The sequence below is a fragment of the Hypomesus nipponensis genome, chromosome 26 (assembly GCF_054491055.1).
Source record: "Hypomesus nipponensis isolate SF chromosome 26, ASM5449105v1, whole genome shotgun sequence".
In the NCBI taxonomy this organism is placed as follows: Eukaryota; Metazoa; Chordata; class Actinopteri; order Osmeriformes; family Osmeridae; genus Hypomesus; species Hypomesus nipponensis.
The window spans coordinates 6,301,704-6,321,424 of NC_140386.1; the positions used below are offsets into that span (position 1 = coordinate 6,301,704).

At 45.2% G+C, this 19,721-nt stretch overlaps 2 non-coding genes and 1 pseudogene across 3 annotated transcripts; all 3 read left to right on the forward strand.

The window, feature by feature from the left end:
* Positions 1-859: 859 nt before the first annotated feature.
* LOC146221184 (heat shock cognate 71 kDa protein-like) lies at positions 860-2,810 on the forward strand (annotated as a pseudogene). Its single transcript, XR_014750766.1, has 6 exons — positions 860-928; positions 1,156-1,255; positions 1,375-1,529; positions 1,729-1,910; positions 2,110-2,306; positions 2,414-2,810. The product of XR_014750766.1 is annotated as a heat shock cognate 71 kDa protein-like (transcript).
* LOC146221185 (small nucleolar RNA SNORD14) lies at positions 1,566-1,659 on the forward strand. The gene has a single exon (XR_014750820.1). It is a non-coding gene; the product is annotated as a small nucleolar RNA SNORD14 (small nucleolar RNA).
* LOC146221186 (small nucleolar RNA SNORD14) lies at positions 1,949-2,042 on the forward strand. Its single transcript, XR_014750823.1, has one exon. It is a non-coding gene; the product is annotated as a small nucleolar RNA SNORD14 (small nucleolar RNA).
* Positions 2,811-19,721: the final 16,911 nt, after the last annotated feature.

Consider the following 19,721-nt stretch of genomic DNA (forward strand, 5'->3'; position numbering starts at 1 on the left):
GATTTCAGAAGAAGGCATCTGTTGAATCAATAGACTTAGCACCACTCTAACACTGTCTTATGGTATGAGGGTCAATACAGACCCACATTCATCTGACTGAAACTCCCATACAAGATGTTTGGATTCAACTGTGTTCAAAGGCAAGCTTCAGGGAAACACATTCAAAGAAAACTCTGTTTATCACCATGAAAGCCATGCATAAATTGTTAAGCAGATTGTCCAGTGTTCCTGCGAACAAGATATTTTTTTTAGACTTATGGGCGTATGTCTCCCATCAAGAGAAAAAACACGCAAAAACCATCAATCTCCCCCCGCCGGTCTTACTTGAGTGTTCTAAAGCTTCTTTTTTTTGGCATTCAGCCACATGTGGAATAAATAGCGTGTGTAGCCCTTAGGAGGTGTGAAATATGATGACTGATGGGAAGGGTCATAAATCACAATCATATTACTAAGACTTTTGTCCTCACTTAATCCTCTTCACGTCGTGGAATTAAATACCTGCTTGCCATGGGGGCGACTGTTTGAGAAAAGGGTGACATGAAAATACACTTTTGTCTCTCATATTGAATATTGTTTTGCTGTTATTATTCTGGGAACCCTTACATTCTCTCAGATGTAACAAAGGGTTTTTTTCCAATTGGGGAGTGGTAACATAATTCGTCATAAGACCTTCTTTGAGATCTTACCCACATCCCATTCTGAAGCAGCATATGAGTGAATCCTAGTTCAGGCATGGCACTCGGCAGCGCACTTCATTACACTCATTAACTACACCTGTGTGAGCCTGCTTCAAGCCCATTGGCTCAAGTCCGATAAGGCGACATTATAAGGCCGCACGGATACTCCTATACTCATTCTCGGTTGTTGTATTATTGTGCTGCAGCCATCCCCCACCATCCCCATGTGTCTGTGTGTTACTGGCCATCAGGTAGGATTCTTTCTCTATTTGCTCCCTGCCTCATTCTTTGTGTTTTGCTTGCTAATGCTAGAGGGAAGGAGTGCTTTACCTAGATGCATCCCTCTGCCAAAGTCAAACCTATTTCCATGTCTATGGTTATCAATTGGTGCTGAAATGTAATATGCGAGTGTCTTGACTGAACTGCAGTTGTCAACATGAGCAAAGTGTATCTCATCAATGACGACACCCGCCCCAAGGTGCAGGTTGAGTACACGGGCGAGACCAAGAGCTTCTTTCCAGAGGATATCTTCCATGGTTCTGGTCAAGATGGAGATTACAGAAGCCTACCTGGGCAAGGTAAGATTTTATAAATTGACTAAAGCAATTTTTTACCTCTTAGGACTCCTGTTAAGCAACATTTTAAATGGCCTGTCTTGACGTTCAAATTGACCTTGGGTCTGTTATTTCATCCTCAGCCTGTTAAACAAGGCTGTAGTTACTGTGCCAGCCTACTTCAACAACCCCTCAGCGCCAAGCAACCAAGGATGCTGGAACCATCTCTGGCCTGAATGTTCTGCGCATCATCAATGAGCTGACCGCTGCGGCCTTGGCCTACGGATTAGACAAGAAGGTGAGCTGCTTCAGAGACCCATCGCTTGTATTTTTTTCGCTGTGATGAAGTTTATTCCAGCCATTCGTAGCTTCCACCAGAGGTTGAAAGACCAAAGATGGCCCAACACCTTCCTTGGATGTCTGAGCGACAGTAACCAAGTTTGTAATGTTGATCCTGTAGCTAGTGAGGGTTTAGACTTTAATGTAATTGTTTTCAGCTGTCCAGGCTGCCATCCTGTCTGAGAATGGCCAAGACTTGCTTCTGCTTCCCCTGTCCCTGGGTATTGAGACTGCTGGAGGGGTCATGACCGTCCTGATCAAGCATAACACCACCATTCCAACCAAACGGACCCATACCTTCACCACCTACTCTGCCAACCAGCCTGGTGTGCTTATTCAGGTAAACGGACTGGATAAAACGTATCAGAAATCCTTCCTTCGCTGTGATGAAGTTCATTCCTGCCATTCGTAGTTTCCACCAGAGGTGTCAAAACCAAAGATGGCCCAACTCCTTCCTTGGATGTCTGAGCGAGATATAGTTGATTGTTGCTTTTCCGAAGAGCCATGCACACATTGCTCATACTTACTTTGACCAACAGGTTCACGAGGGTGAGAGCCATGACCAAGGACATCAACCTGCTAGGCAAGTTTCAGCTGACTGGCATCCTCCCAGTTCCTCTTGGTATTCCTCAGGTGGAGGTCACCTTCGACATTGATGCCAACGGCATCATAAACGTGTCTGCTGTTGACAAGAGCACTGGCAAAGGGAACAAAGGCCACTTACCAGTGACAAGGGGTAGGTGTCCTGAACTCCTTTAGTGTCATCTGTAGGAGGGGTCGTCACCCACTAAACTCTCCTACCAAGTTTCCTTGGACATTTTTCTTCATCTTCCTTGAGTTTAGGTGTAGTCCATGGGTATATTTGAAGCCCTCTGACACGCTTGCAATTAGGCTATACTTGCAAGGCAGAAGACGACGTCCAGCGTGACAGTCTCATCCAAGGACTCTGGAGTCCTCTGCATTCAACATTTACGTCTACTGTGGAGGATGAGAAGTTGACCGACAAGATCAGTGAGGAGGATGACTAAATGTTTCAAGTGTCTACCCTCTCGCTGCATGTGCGGCAGAGTGCAATATACAGTTGTAAGGGATCCTATTTGTATTGCAACATTGTTTGCAAAAAAGACGGACGCATTGCACAAAAACTGTCAATTTCACATGTATGGAATATTTTGTAATTGGTTTTCAACTGCCTTTATCACAATGCCTTTATAAAATATATCTGACCTTCCTCCCCCAACATGGCTTGGTTGATTGAGCACATTAGCTGAAACTGTACACTAAATGTTAAGACTTGTGAAAAGGAATTGTTCCTATTGGTATAAGTCAATTTCATCCTTGTCATTGGAAATTGTGCTTGAGTCCCTAGTTCTGCTAATTCCAACTCCCAATTTCTAGGCTTGTTTTGCGTTCTATAGAATTAAAGAAACACTTGCTTTTCTGAAAATTGCTAACTATTTCAGTGAACTGGGACTATAGGTGCATATGTATAATTTAACATTTGAAACCCATTTTACAAAGCTTAATAGTGATTGGCAAGCAGTCATAAACAATTGAAGACTTGACGTTCTTGAACATGGCTGACAATTTAGACACGTCCAATATCAGTTGGCTCACATGAGGTAGAAATTACATCAATTTGGATAAGGTGTTCCAGCGTCACTGTGGATGCCCATGTGCTTTTCATGACTGCATTTCACTGCAAAATCATAGAGATGGATACACGAATGTCTGTGACTTTCAGCCTAGGTTGCAAAGCTAAAGATCATATTGCTCAAATTAAGTGGCGGGCTGAGGTTCAAAATGCGTTGATGGATATTATAGTTCACAACTATATTCATTAGCCAGTGCAATTATTTGTATACAGTTTCTTTTTTGCAAAGATGGTCCTTGAGTTGAGGTGTCAATTCAGTGCTGTAGTTCAGAGCCTGTCAGCATTCCAGAATGGAGATCACCAACTGCACCTTTTTAATGAGGACACAGTCTTCTAATTAAAGGGAAAGACCTGTTCCAGGCGGTTATCTTTTACTCATGCCTTCTGGATCCACAGTGAGAGCTTTCATCCAAGCGTGCTCCAATATGTGATTAAAAGTTGCAAGGAGAGAGGCGCGTTTCTTATTGACGGAACACAGTAAATGATACTGTATGTTCCTTGTTGTCCATGCAAAGCCACAGCTAGCTCAAATCATCTATTCTTGGCTTGGCAGATAAGAGGCTCCTTGGTTAAATTCAGCTGTCAATGCCTTTGGAGGGTAAGATAAGAAAAAGCGGGCAACGGAAAAAAAGAAAAATTATTCTGTCAAAGTCATATCGATCACCTTTGTCTTCATTATTGTAGGATGGTTAAAATGATTAGAGATCCGGAACTGAAGGTAATTCCTGAAATTGAGTCTCCATAACAATGATTGTTATATAATCAATGTAAATGATCCTACACACAGGACCTATCAAATAAGAGTTCCTGATAAAAGGAAACGTAATCAAGGAGTAACTGTCATCGTTTAAGATTAACTTTAGCCTTTCAGCGCCGTCTCTCCACAATTACTAGCCTTCCTCCAGGGTCGGCTGGTGAGATAGCTTTTACCTGCAAGGAAAGTTCAAATGATGAAACCTGGTGACAAAAAGCTGCCTGTCAGATCTAAACCTGCGTCTGATCATTGTTTTCACTGGACATCTACATGAATCGATGCAAGCCTGACTGCTTGAAGGGATGACAGTATGTTATTTATTTATTTTTTTCAACTGACAGGGTCATACAAAACTAGAACATGGAGGATGTCTGAAACGTGCATCATGCCAGTTGTGTTAGGATTGCACCGCAGCAGTTAAATTCTCCCTACTGAGTCATAAAAGGTAAAAAAAAACACTAAACCTTTTAGACTAGTTGTCGAAGAACTGAACCAGAACATTTCACCAATTTATATTTCAGCGTCGACAGAAAACGCGTAGGCTTTGACTCTAGACGACCGGACAGAAACAATTAACTTTTTAAAAGCTTAGAAATGATCCACAGACGGCCACATGGTGACCTCTAAAGTGTTTTCAGTGGGCGATGCCAATGACCGACATTTAAATGGACGACATCTGAGTGTGCTCTCATATGAAGCGGACCGGAACAAACACAGGGTTACAGTCAGATCGTCGTTTATCGTTTTTAAACCAGATTACAATGCCCAGCAAACACTGACACCAAACACACTCCACTCACTCACATTTCATTTGATTTCAGGTGCCGTTCAACACATATCGCCTATGAATATTTCATTTATTTCCCGGATAGGGAAAAAGCAGATTGCACTGATACATATAGGAATGAAGTCAGATAACAGAAGTCCCTTCGCACATGGTCGTCCGTCAGAACGAGAGCTTGTGCTCTTGTGATATACCATTGAAAACAGTAGATACCATGCATTTTTCCTACCCACCCTTACTCTACACCAATGTTGAAGAGGTGACAGATTATGCATCCTATTGCCATAGCTGTAAACATAGCAGCTTTGTCATCATTGAAACCAACTAAACATATGTTTGTGGTTATGTTTCAGGCGCTCAGAGAGACTCAGAGTGAACTCTCGAGCGCTAAACCTCACTGGAGTGACCTCTGTGTCAAAAAAAACCGGGGAGCACGTTGCATCGAGGTTACATTCATTACATAACAATATATTGCAGGTGCATGGGAATATGTAATTCAATGGCAAGGCAGGTTTATTTGTATAACACATTTCAACAACAAGGCAATTCAAAGTGCTTCACATTAAAAGCATAAAAACAATGCAAAAGAAAACAAGATTTATGGTGATAAGCGCGGTTGATGTACGCACAGGGAATTGTGAGAAGGCTCAGTACAGGGGGAGGGGGGGTGGTGGAAGTTGCAAGGGGGCAGTTAAAGGTTGTGTTATCGAAACAAGATAATTGTGAACGTCGTTTTAACCCTTTCACTTGTATGATTACTTACTACACACTACAAGGCGGTTCCTACTGTGTACGACTACAATGTTGTCACTTTGGGGCATTCATGTATGGTAAATAACCTTAAGGTAAAGTGAACCCAGGAGCTGATTGTCAGACAGGCGGATCATTAGCATGCACGCTGTACTTGAGCCTTATTAGATGTTTGCTGGGTGTCTAAGGAGTCGGGGGACAGTTTCCCTAAAACAATTACCGACTGAGCGCTAATGTGGCTAATGTCAGACAATGCCGAGGTCTTAACGACATTACAGAGTACTCCCATCAACCTGAAGCCTGGGGAGACACACTAGCCGGAGAGTAGAGAGGTCATAGATTCCTCCCCCCCTCCTCCCCCTCCTCCCCCCTCCTCCTCCTCCTCCTCCCCCCTCCTCCTCCTCCCCCCCTCCCCCTCCCCCTCCTCCACCCCCCTCCTCCTCCCCCTCCTTTTCCCCCTCCTCCTCCTCCTCCTCCCCCCTCCTCCTCCTTCCCTCCCCCTGCTACCCCAGCTGCCTCGCAAATGAACGATGGCTCTCCATAAGTTCTGAGATGCGAGGGGTTACCACGGTGATGGATGGCGATCCCCCCCGAAGAATCGATAGCACGCGCGCCTCAGAGAGGGGGAATGCCTACATATCTCAGCGTTGTCAGCCGGCTTGACATAGGCGGGTGACAACGGAGCATGCCCAGAGTGATGCCCCCGTGTTCTCCAACATGGGCGGTGGCCATGCCGCGCCCCGACGAGGGATGAAGTGGCAGCGGGGCGCCTTCGCTACCTGAGATCTCCGGAGGGATGATGGAGGTGAGGGTTCCAACATGCCACTCTGTTTTAATAGAGGTGGCGGGGGATTTGTTAACACGGGCTGTTAGATCTTCGCTATCTTTTGTATCCGTCTATCTGATTGTGTTTACAGCCTGGTTGATGATTGATGACCTTGCCGCCTACCAGTGCGGGGCTTCCTTCAGTCGGAATTCCTGAGATACCACATGCAAAGCAAAGTCAATTAAATGATTGGGTGACACTGTCTGTTATCAGAACCTGGGACTTCACAGTCAGACCGCTGCCGTGGTCATTCATTTGACCTTTAATTATCTTTCTTCTAAACTTTTCGAGATAAAGCCCCCCGAGCCAATGAGAACACGCTGATATCCTTTCAATTATCCCAATCATTTGATGAAGGAGAACTTTCACTTCCTGTACAAGGGAAAAGGTTGGAAACTCACTCTGCAGTTCAAATGCTGTTCGGTGAAAACCCAACGTTTTCCAAAAAGATTTCTTCTGTTACATCGTAATATTACCCTTGAAACCCTGCCTTCTGCTTTTGTGGTAAGGTTACCTATTTTTGACTGAAATGAAGTCTATGATGCACAATGTGGCTTTTTAATAAGAATTTCCAGTTTCTCCGGAAGGATGGAGACAATTTCAAGCTTTTGTATCCCAAGAGAGATAGTCTGAGGTCACTGTAATGACAGTAATTTTTCCCCTCTCAATAGTGCAGTCATTGAATAATTTTTCTTCTGATGTGATCTGTTTGTTTCTAGTAATCAATAGGACTGCCTGTTAAGTATGGGATCATTTTATACTGAATGTGTCTCATAATTTTACATCCAGAACATACTATTTTTGTATTATACTATATTAACATTTTGCATGACTATTTGTGGTAAAGACAGCCTTACCAAAACAATTCAGTGACTTGCATTTTCTTAGAAGGTCTTAAAGGACAGTTTAAATGATGTTTGATGATAATGACATTTGTTATTTTAGACTTGTTCCGAGAACTTGGATAGCTAACCTGAAAACGGATGCCGACTTCCATTGAGAGCCAACCACAAACAGTGGCGTCAAAAGCCATTACAGTGAAATTAATCAATTTTTTGGGAAGGGGACAGCTTCCTAAACGACTTTAACAAAGCAGCTGATCGGGTGTTGCAGAAACTGTCCCTCTGACACAGAGGCATTAGTGGCTAAATAAACAGATCTGCGACGGAATATTCTCACTCCGGCGTTCTGGGGGCTGAGCATCTGGGGTTCTGTTAATTAACTTGGCATTAGCAACGTTCGTTTTTTTTCAGGGTTTTTTTGGGAGCCCAACTCATGGGAGAGTTTTGGAACTGTTAAATTAGAGCCGGGGTACTTGGGAACGCGCACGTCAGCTCTCCGGGCAGAATTTCAGACGGTCGAACCTCGCGAGAACCAGCCTCTCCTGGAGCGGCGGCGTAATTCAACATGGCTGTCAATCATCGTTGAAAAAGGTCTCCTTTCATTTTTTTTTTGTAAGTGGAGTAATATGACGGCTGGATTGCCAAGGGTTCTATTGTCAATGGGTCTCTCTTTTTTATGATTTCTACGGCTTATAAAACATGTGTCAAACAACTAAATAAACTAAAGTTCTGTCATGTCTGAGGGGCACATGTTAAAGTTACAGCAATTAATCATGAACAGTTTCAATATCAGAAAACATGATTTCTTTAAAGAGATCTACCATGTGGTTTGGTTTGGCCTCAGAATGTTATTTTTATTTGGACTTTTCTCTGAAGGATTACAAGAAAATGATCCATAATATTCGGTTGGGAATCAGGCGCTGTACTGTTGAAAAATGATCTGAACACAAGGCACAGAACCTATCACTGCGACTTATCATTACAGAGACAATATAAGTAGTGGTGGGTTTAATAAATGACTCAACGATGCCGAGAAGCTGCCCCCATTTGTAATGTCCTCCACATGCCCAATCACGGGTTCCTCCTGCTGCAGCTTACAGTGCTAAAGATGTGTCTGAGACCGGCAGTAAATTATATTTTAATGGGAGCAATACCTTTTGCTGACTCGTGCACTTCTCCCACTAGGCGTACTTTCCCCGGCGCTGTCACCGTGCCGACGTGCCGTCTTCCTGTCCCCTGAGTCGTCCATGTCAGTTTGGGGATCCTGGATTTGTCACACTCGGCCGTGAAATACGGTTAGTGACAGGGCTACCGTGTACAAGCTCACCTTCCATGTCTTGTCAATTTGTTTTCGACATTGTTTGAAGCCTGTGCTAGCGCCGGTGAGGGAAAGTTCCCCCGGCACCCATCTGGAACTCTGGGAAGTTCTCTATCATCGCAGGAATGAAGTGCTTCCTCAGTGTCGCTGGTGAGAAAACCATGACAACGTGGCGCTGTTTCTGCCTGTCATGAACACACATACAATACAAACAACAGTCTTTTCTGGCTGTAAGACCATCCGAAGCCACAGCAGCATGTGGGACGGGGTTGTGCGTGCCGGGCAGGTCACAAAGATGTTTACGCTAACATCGAGGCCATCTTTTCAGCGCTATGGTTTAATACATCACTGGATGAATGGATAGACGTGTCATGGAGAGACCCCCCCCCCCCTTTCCCTCTAACAACCCTGTGTCACTTCTGACAAACCTACAACCCCGCTGCTCCTCTGGTGACAGCCTACCTGCCCAGCCCTGGCCCGAGGTGGCCCTCCCCACCACACAGGCTCTCACGGAGCAGCGTGCATCCTTCAGGGTCACATGACAGCATTGTTCATTACTTACAGTGGTCCGACATAGCGGGTCTCAGCCCCAGCGACTGCCTTTCAATAGCTCAACTTAATAACGTGTTCATTCAGCACAGGCTTTTAGGGAATTGGAAACTGCTTCCTTGATCTGCCGTCAAAAGCTCTTTGACTGCCAGAGCTCCACCTATCAATATACAATATACGGTATGCATATCACAGTTTGGACCATCATTTATACCTAAAAGGCTTTTATGGCGTTCACCGTGTTTATTCTGATAAAGTTGTCGAATTCAAAACTTTCTTAAGCCTTACATGCCTGTGGAAAACGATGAAAAGGACATTATCTCTGCAGGACTGGGGGATTTGATCCATGCTTGCGGAGGGGTAGACAAAGCAGCTTACCTTCCTCATCCTCTACGCAGAAGCTTATCAGCCTGGAAATCCCACTGAATTAGCAGCCACACTGTTAAGCACTGAGGCTCCTGTACCGGGATGGTTCAGATGAAATCTATGATTACCATCCCGTTGTCGTCATTCCAGAGAACGTTATTGAGCCACCCAGCCAGGATGTCGGCAGACTTCCGCTGCACTCGTTCATTTTGTGGCGGGGCTGACGGATGGCATGCTATATATGTTGTTATCGCACCTCAATGATCTCATTGAACAGTCTGAAGTGATGTTCGGCGGAATTAAAGAACCAAGGACACGTTGTTTGTTGGATGCTAAATTCTGTGCATACAAACGTGTTGTTGACTCTAACCCTGGAGCCAAGTTTTCAGTGCAGCTACCCATTTATACAGATAAGGAAAGCCATCATCCAAAAGGTATGGTACAACCTGCACCTTTATACATTTAATACGCAGTCTGGACCTCTACTGAAGATGAGAAGTGAGATGAGGTGAGAATAATCTCAATGAGGGCGCCTGGCTATTGCTTCCAAGCCCGTGGGGAGCTCAACTACAGCGCCCGTTTCAAAAGTAGAAACGATAACTGCCTGGCCTGATACTGGAGCGCTCTGCGATGGGATAACCAGAGAGATTGAGCTCAAAGCAAGAAGCTCTTAGTTGCAAAGAGCAAAATCCATTCCACCGGCCCATGGAACTGAGTTATCTGAACAGGATGTTCTCCACACTATACTGAGGGATATTGAAGAAGGCTGAGATCATATTACACTTGGCTTCCACAGGCCACCAGCTATTGGTGAGAGTGGTTATTTGTAGCGGCTGTGGAAGAGTGAGAGCCCAAACTAAGCAGAGATCATCTTTATTATCTTCAGAGTACAGAAAAGCTTGACGGTGACTGGAACAGGGGCAGAGGACGAGGAAGGATCCAGAATCATGTGCCGTATCATTGCTACAATGCTAAAGTCGTGCATAATACATGTTCTTTTTCGAGCCTTTGATGCGAGGCCTGTGGCCGAACCCTTCGTCCAGCCTTCCTGCGTGGCTGTCCTGAACACTCTGTCCTCACACTGACTCTCTGTCCTTCATCTACTGAGCCAGAAGTCTAGTTATTCAATGTCAGCTCCTCTTCGCCCTCCACCCCCCCACCCCCTCCACCCCCCCCCTGACAATGGTGTGTGATTGAGACTGTGCTTAAGGTATGAATTTGTCACATAGCCTTGCTCATCACAGTCTTACGAGCTAAAAATCCACTGGGCCGTTTCAGTGCCACCAGACCCTCAGTGGATATCCGTTTCCAGAACATCGCTCATTAATATGCTAATGACACTCATTTCGGCTTGATGCTGAAATTAATGGAATTACAGTACTTACTGGGTCAGGGAAGGGGGGTGGGGGGTGGGGGGGCTGGAGTGTGTGGGATATCATTTCAGGCAGAAAGCACTTTCATTTATTTGACCAACATCATTTAGTTACTGTTTGCAATTAGGTGGAGGGATGACAGAATCAATGGCTATGTTATCCCAAAACACATCAACATCTCACTGTTTGGTCTTGTGGCTGTGTTTTGTTGAGGCTATGTCGGATGTTATTTCATTATGTAGCAGATAAGGGTTGAGTGAATGGGCAGAATAGTCAGTTTAGAGGTCGGTTAGACACACAATCTTGTCTGTGTCTTAGAGTTAAAGCCCTTACTGCATTAAATCCCTATATAATCCCTATATCATCGCATATGGTTGGGACTTATTCACAATATGTTCAGATTACTCATTGTAGGTTTAGAAAGGCCACCAGGATTTGTCAATGAGCAGGACCAGAATATGCCTATGTGCTGTGGCCTACCTGTGCCTATACTTGACACTTCAGCTTGAAACCATGGGCCTGTTCAGGTGCATGGGCAGCTCTCACAGGTAGACTCTCCTCCTTCCTCTTCAGTCCCTGGCCCGGAGTTGCTTTTATGCTGTATTTGAAAAGTAAAATAGCAAGCATAGACCTTGTCACGTAAAGTGGAAAGACGGGCAATAACGGTAAACACTACGTGTAGCCTGTGGATCGCAGCGAACTTGACACGACAAACAATGAAAGTCGTGCTGGCGAAGGTGCGTCCTTTCAGCACCAAGGACAGCTCAAAATCCATTTGACTGAATCTGAGTCGATTCCGTGGGTGTGAAAAAACTCAATGTGCAACATAGATGCATGCCCAATCCTGTTGCTTGTTGTGCTTGGTGGAAGACAATTTATGTTGATGCTTATTTGTTTAATGTGAACTGCCATAGTCATTGCGGAGTGCCAACATTTATTCAGTGACTGTCCTGGGGTTCTGAGAATTCAATTTCATGTTTGCTCTGCTATGACTCATCGCTCAGATAGAAACTTTAAGGCGAAAGGGATTGTGTGTTTAATCTTTCCCCCAATACAGCCAAGGCTTGTGACGGCCAAACTTGATGGCTGTATTGTCTGCTTCCACCTGATATAACACAGTATTGGCCTTCCACACGTTTTCTTCTCCCAACAGCAACAGCATCCCAAACTTATTCTTGCAAGATTGCAGTTACCAAATACCAAAAACAGTTTGGCAACAGTGACGATTCATATATTTATATATATATATATATATATATATATATATATATATGTGTGTGTGTGTGTGTGTATATATATATATATATATATATATATATATATATATATATATATATACACACACACACAAATTTTTTGTACACTACTTGCAGGCTGCTAAATTCTTCTTAATGTTCCTTCCACGTCAGGAGTGTATAACGCATGCTCCTTTAGCAGATATTAGGCTACAAATGGCTACATGTGTTTTAAACATGTGACTAAGTGAGAGAGAGGGGGCAAACGGGGAAAATGCTGTATCTGCTGCCGGCGCCCACCTAAATTGTCTCCTCTTCTCTCCCAGACAGCGATGCGGAGTAGGCGGGTCAAGCAGAGCGCGCGGGCTGCCGCGGACTTTATAAAGGAATATTTAACCACCATCCAGAGGCACTTAGACATTCCGTGAAGCATTACCAAACCGCATTCGTTCGCATCTGCCCTGCATGAAGAGCCCACCGGTGTTTAGTACGAGTAGCGCGCACGCATTCCCAATCGAGTAGCGTTGTTGCTCGCTCTCTCACTCTCGCTCTCTCTCCCCCTCTCACTCCTCTCTCCCTTTCGCTATCTCTCGGTGGGTAATTTCATTTTGTAAAGTCATTATCCCCTGAAAGGTCAAAGTCTCTGCTTCCAGGAACGTAAAATTATATTCGGATAACCTGACTTTGCCAATCGTTCCATAATGAAAAGCATTTCGTTCCAGAAGTTTTCCAGTGGGCAAGAGCGGTAGAAGAATTGCTCGGTTGCGCAGAATTAAATGGTAACCTGCTATTGCCTTTTTGGATTCTTTTCGGATGTTACGAGTTTTGTATCCACGGTTCAGCCTGTAACTCGTTCACCCCGATATTGACTGCATGTAATGAGATTGTCCACAATTTTGGGAACTTGAGGAACAAGCACATCATACGATTCTAGAGGAGAATGGGAGATGCGGAGTTAAACTTTCTCTGCTGTTCTGAAGCACGGTGAGTTGTGGTGTTCATCTAGGGACGGTATTTTAATACATTCACAATCTTCTTCTAAGCCAACGACGTAAATGTAAAAATTGTCATTTGAGTCCCAATATAATTGTCTTGCAAATAATGCATGTTGAATTGTCTGCATATACCTCAATTCTGATCCGCGTGCGCGCCCCCACGCACACACACACACCCTCACGCGCGCGCACACACCATCTGTCTCTTTTTCAAACGAGAAGCAGCCACACATGGCAGTACATTTACATATATGACAAGGGTAGCGGAGTCATCCTTCCTGTCACTATCTAACTCTCCCATCTCTCCTCTTTCTCCTCCATTCCAATGTTTTAATCACTCCAGCGTCCATCCTTGATCCTCAGGGACTGTTGGCGTGCTTGCCTGCAGTGGTTTAGATCTCTAACAGTGATGTGCTCTGGTGCAGGTTCGCCAATTGCCAGTGAAGCAGAACAACCAGCTCCAGCCCAGCCAAAAACATTTTTCCCTCTGATTGAATAAGTCGGTATTTTGCACGGAGGCTTTTGGGTGGCATGAACATTTGAGCGCTTGTGTTTGTTTGTTAATCTGGTGACAGCATGAAAGCCAACAGGCCTAGCATCAAGATTGAATTGGCCAAACTTGTCTATTAGAAGGCCTAGCTTCCTAACCAGTTAATCGGCCGTGAAATAGGATTGCTATTCTGCTCATTTCATTTAGGACGCGTATTCGGATTCCTTTTTGTTATTAGTATTATTCAGGCTATGGTATTGCAGTTGCTCTGTTGAGCTTGTTATCCGGGTTGTATATGCATCCATAAGGGTCTCCCAGCTGCTGTTCCCTTGCTCAGGAAGCCAGGGGAGGATTGTAGACACGAGGAGCTGAAATCTCTGTTCATGAGATACAAGAGACCCAGTGTTCAGCAGCTCTTCATGAGCCTTGCTCATGCCCATCCCGACCAGGCAGAGAGAATTCAGCCAGGGCCTGAAAGAAACACTGTCTGTCTAGATGAAGAGAGAGTTTTCTAAACGTTGTCACCTGTTTGTGGAAGCAGAATCGATTCGGCGGGTTCTAGAATCCCGTTAGGGGAAGAGAGCGTGGTTTTAAAATCCCGTCAGGAGAGTGAGTGTTTTGTAGAATCAGCTAAGAGAGCGTTGTAGAAGGTGGAAACCTGCATTGATTGATTGAGGCAGTGGAATCCAACTCTAGTCGTGTGTGTTGTTGTGTCGGCATGGGTTTTGTACACACATGCCAACCTCAATTCCATTCAAGCCCCACCAAAACATCCGTTTTGAGGAGTATTACACGTATGTCCTACATACGTATCTACTGAACGTTGTTTAGGATAAGGTTCAATGAAAAACTAAAAATCGAATGCGATCTATTGACGTGCTTCCTCTGTAAGATGTGACCATATTTCAGAGGCGTCAAGAGTTTGTGTAACGTGTGTAGCATTTCCTTCAGTCCAGAGTGTGTCGTCTCAGTAGGGTTCCCCGAGAATCTCTGTCCTCAAGTTAAGTCAAGACAAGCTAACAAGCACTCCCATTAATGAACAAGTCATGCATGAAATACCACTGCAGCAATTTGATCACAACAACTGCTCACTGGAGAATGGAGATGGACGGGCGAATCCCAAATTGCGAGGGGAACGAGAGAATGAGGAGGAAGGGAATCGAAAAATAGAGGCATACAGAGAGATAGGAGAGGAAGGCAAGTCGTAGGCAGAAGGAATGGGAAGGGATAGGCGTTAAGTAGTGCAGCTTTGGCAGGATTAAGGGGGCCTGTTGAATACCTACGGCCCATCATTTTATGACAATGAGAAAAACTGGTGGAGCAGTAGTGCGACGGCCCTGACTCAGATCTGAAGTGACAGAGGAGAGAAAGAGGGAGGAGGAGTCTGAGGCAGGCTGATAGGTAAAGGGGGGACAAAAGAATAGATCTTATCCCTGTCAGCTCCTCTCCTTCTCCATCTTCATGAGATCAAAACAGAGATGCCAAGGGCGGAACCGGCTTATTTCAACAAAGTTTTGCAAGACAGAATACATGCATATTCATTTGTTCAATTATTAAAGGTTATGAAAGCTCCCTCTCTCTGGCCCCCTCTCTCTCTGTTTCATTCCATCTCCCACTAGCTCTCTATCTCCCCCCTCTCTCTCTCTCTCTCTCTCTCTCTCTCTCTCTCTCTCTCTCTCTCTCTCTCTCTCTGTCTCTCTCAATATCCAACAAATAATTCACTAGCAATTCTGTTCATTCCGTTTAAACTTTGATTGTTTTTCTTACTGGTTCTTATTTAGGAGGAACCCTTAGACCACTCAGTGCCAGGCCACTGACTGGAGGTTTTTAAGAGAGCTCTATATGTGTTTTACTGCAATTTATAGACACTTTTCTCCTTTCTGTTTCCAGCCCCACTGTGATATGCAGCCAAATAAAAATGTACAAGTGAGAACTTTACGAGCCAAAAAGCCATAATTAAGGTAGCTTTTCCCGCATTGCATTCCCAGCACAGACTTCACAAGAAGGCTTTTTATGTTGTTTTAATCGATTTGGGGTGGATTTTTTATTCCACTTAAAAAAAAAACTCAAATTCCAATATAACTCACAGTTTACTCCCATTAATTTACACACACCCACACTCAGATACCGATTGATTAAATCCAGTTTGAATGCTGAGTACCCTTTGTACTCACCACACACATATATTGTGTCCGCTGAAACTATGTTTCCAGTGTATATGTTGAAAGCTGGCCCTCATCTCAGCCGTGAGGCCGTATGGTCTTGCAGAAGTCCACGGTAGGTTGTTTGTGTTGCACTGATGGGCGCTCGGCATTGGTCGACAATTTTCAATTTTGTCATAAAATACCACAGGAATGATACTTATATAAGAATATATACACTGACTATATATATAGATAGTAGCTAAACTTGATGAGCGGTCAATCAAAAAAGGAATCCAACAATACTGGCAGATGATTCTCGCTGTCACGTGACACCCTCTGGGTTCTTCCGCAGTGTCCTGATTGCAGAGACGCTGCTTGCCGTCTGCAAAAGTCCATTTGTCACTATGACGATGAGATTGGAAGCCACGTCTCAGCCACTGCATCTGAGTTGTGCTGCATTCAGGTTACCATATCTATGTCAGGGCGTCCATCGGGACAACTCTGCCTTTTGTGTTGATTCGTAAGCGGAGAACAAGTGTGACCTGCAGACATGCAGATTGTAATTTCACACAGAAGTGAGGCCCCCCCCCCCCCCGGCGCTAGCGAGAGAGGTATTGTTGACAGTCGTGGGAGGGAAGATAACTAGGTTAATTAGGGCCAAGAAATCTCGTTAGTCAGCACTGATGGGAGGATGTATGGTTTATCAGTTCCTGTTTCAACACTTTGAAGGCGGTTTTGGGGGTGGCTGGAAGACAAGTTTGAAAGTACAGGAGTTACAAATTGGATCCTGTTGAAGCAATTCTAATGAAACCTTTTAATCAAATCCCCGCCAACCATTCACCCCTCCTCTCCGCCCCTCCTCCTCCCTCCCTCTCCTCCCTCTCTCTCTCCATTGAAATGCATTCAAACTGGAGAAACGACAAAAAGAAAGTCGGACCAATTTGCATAGTTGCAGAAGCCAAGGAATCGCAATGCTGGATTCCTGAAGGAGAATACACACACACACACACACACACACACACAGAGCCCAGTGTCAACATGTCGCCGGTGTCCTAACGGATAGTGCCTGAACAGATGTTCGGAGGTCTGAATGCTCGGTATCTAGCCGCATCCTGTGACTCTGTCTGCAGAAATGCGTTAGACAGATTAGGTTGGGGAGTTCCCAAATCTCATCAACCATACAGTATCTTCCAGAAGCCAGAGCTGGACTGAATGTTGTACATTGTGGTTAGCCAGACTCTGGAGGAACAGATACATTCCTGTAGAGAACATTAGGTGCCGGTCAACAAGGCGGCTGATTTAACAACACCACTGAATATTCTGGTCACGTCTGCGCTTTTATAGGACTTTGTCCAAACTCTTTCGGGTAAACCCCAAGGTGTTGTCTAAGATTTCATCCCGGCAGTGGGGACAGAGTCAGTACAGTTAGCCACTAGGAACAGACACCGTTGTCTTTGTTTTCTCTGGGCGTACAGTATGTGCTTTGAAGGGGAGGCCAGCAACAGCTAATGACCGAGGACCTATTTCAATATCACACCCAGGAGATTTCCCCAAATCCATCGAAATAATCCGATTGATTATGAAGACATTGATTTGTCCATGTCAATCTCTTGCTCGGTCGTACAAGGAGGATATGAGAAAAGGCGATGACAGATATCTCCCACAAGGCAGTCACAGAACAGTGAGGCTGAGGTGACGTGAGACAGCTGAGCCAGGATTAGAGAAGCCCTGGTTGGTGTTAGCCGCGGTGTTCAAATGAGACCCTGGCATTTCCCTCTAAATCCCCAACCCTGCACAGCTTTTACATGTCGGGTGTCTTCATTTGGCATTTCATGGTTAGCTGGAGAAGTCAGGTTGTACATTTGTCTGGGTTTGGCAGGCTATCTTTTGGTGCAGTCTTGTTATTGCAGCGAGTGAACTGGATCGAAGGAGAGAGGTGAAACAGTTATTCTAGACTTTCTGGAACTACCTGAAGGAATGCCATATTCATAAAGGCATTAAAACGTATCTCAACCGGTACCTTGTCCTGAGTGTTAGTAAGTATCACCTTAATCGAGGATGGCTAATAGTCAGTTGCTGCTAATGAATATACCTCGTCATTATGCTGGACGGTGGTCATAAAAGCTCTGTAGAGTTTCTTAGCAGATGGGCATTAAGTCATCTGAATGGCCATTTGTCTAAAATGCTTTTCTGTTTTAGTGCCAGAATATCAGTAGTTCAAAAAGGAAATAACCCCTTTGCCACAAACCCTAGAGAAATAAACATGACCTTGTCACAAGCGCCATTTAAATGACACATTGGATTCTGTGTGTTTTCCCACTAATGGAAACCTGGTATATTTCCTGCACAAACAATGCTGAACGGAAAAGCTTGAGTGAAAAATGGTGTGTCGTGTGACAAGGCTGAGGTGATTGTGCCTTCCGACGTTTGCGGACTGTAAATCTAACCCCTGGGATGGCCTCCAAACGCGAGCGTTCTGCTCAGGGAGTCAGAGGAATCTGTCCCTTCTCCCAACAGTCATTCGGTCTCGGGAAGGCATTTGTTTCACTTTGAGAAAGAACGATCCGTGACGAAAGAGTTAACGTGTTTTTTGTGGACTTTGTCGACAACTTTTGTCACGTGGCAGTTCGCCGCACAGGCTGTTGGTCTGATCAGCCCGTCGGCACATCAGGATCACCTGAGTGACTCAGGCTTCTCTGGATGCAGACGGTCTTGGCATCCTGTAAAGGACAACCGTTTCAGTTGGCTCTCGTCAAAAGGTGGATCTGAAGGCTTCGGATGAGCACACACGCACACAAGCACACACGCACAGCTTGTACTCGGTTGGGGCGTAGTGCCCGAGGTTAAAGCAGGACCCGGTTGTGTACAATCACATCTCAGTGTAGCATGTGGAATGCTTGTTCTCTCCCATTCCTGATCATGAAAAAGCCTTTTTACTCGACAGACATTCTATTTGCCGCGCAAAGATTATGCACGCTGCTCGCGGCTCAAACGTGAACGTTTTCGACCGTGTTTGATGACATGGTTGTGTTTGCGTACAAGTGTTATCGAGTAATACCCTTGTAAAGTGGGAATGACATGTATGTGCCATCATCGCCACAGATAATAACCACAATCAGCCTGCTGTGTGTCTGGGTTCTGTCTGATAATGAGATTATGTGGTTGCAAACAGATTCATGTTTACATGCAGGACTCTCATATTGAGCAGGTTCACACGGCCAGAGGGGAGAACTGGAGAGAGCGGGAGCAACGGAGAGAGAGAGAGAGAGCCAGAGAGATTGAGGAGGAGGATCAACTGAGGGGGGGGGGGGAGAAGAGGGAGAAGCAGACAGAGAGAAGAGAGAGAGAGAAACATAGCGAGGAGGAGAGAGTGAGGAAAAAGAAAGCGTAAAAGACAAAGATAGAGAGCCAGAGAGAGAGACAGAGAGAGAGACAGAGAGAGAGAGAGAGAGAGAGAGAGAGAGAGAGAGAGAGAGAGAGAGAGAGAGAGAGAGAGAGAGAGATAAAGAGAGATAAAGAGAGATAAAGAGAGATAAAGGGAGGGGAAGAGACAGAAAGGAGAGCACCACAGAGGAAGAGAAAGAGCAGAGCAAGCTTCTCTTCCTGTGTCGGCTCTTGGCGTCTTGCCTGTGGGATGATGGGATTAAACAGTCTTTAAACATGACCCCTCCAGCCTGCACTGATATTAACAGGGCGGACAGTCCCCTTTGTGCAAGGTCACTTTTTCACAATGGTTGCCAAACAAGAAAGCACTGTACACCAAAGCCTCTGATACGAGCGTGGAGACAAGGGGGGCCTCTGTGGCATCATGCATTATGCAAACATGCCTCCGACCCCTTCAAATCAGAGCAGGGGGGCCGACTAAAACACCCTCTCTCCGTTTAACAAACAAACAGGCAAAAGTTGATGTTGAAAGAGTCATCGTGGAGAAACGCACACGCTCTCCATTGGCATCACAGCCCCCCCTCCACCCCCCCCCAGCAACACCTCCACCCACCCCCCCCCCCTTATCCCGGCATTGAGAATCTCACACTGCCCGGATGGTGTCTTCTTGCTGAGTAACACCACAGA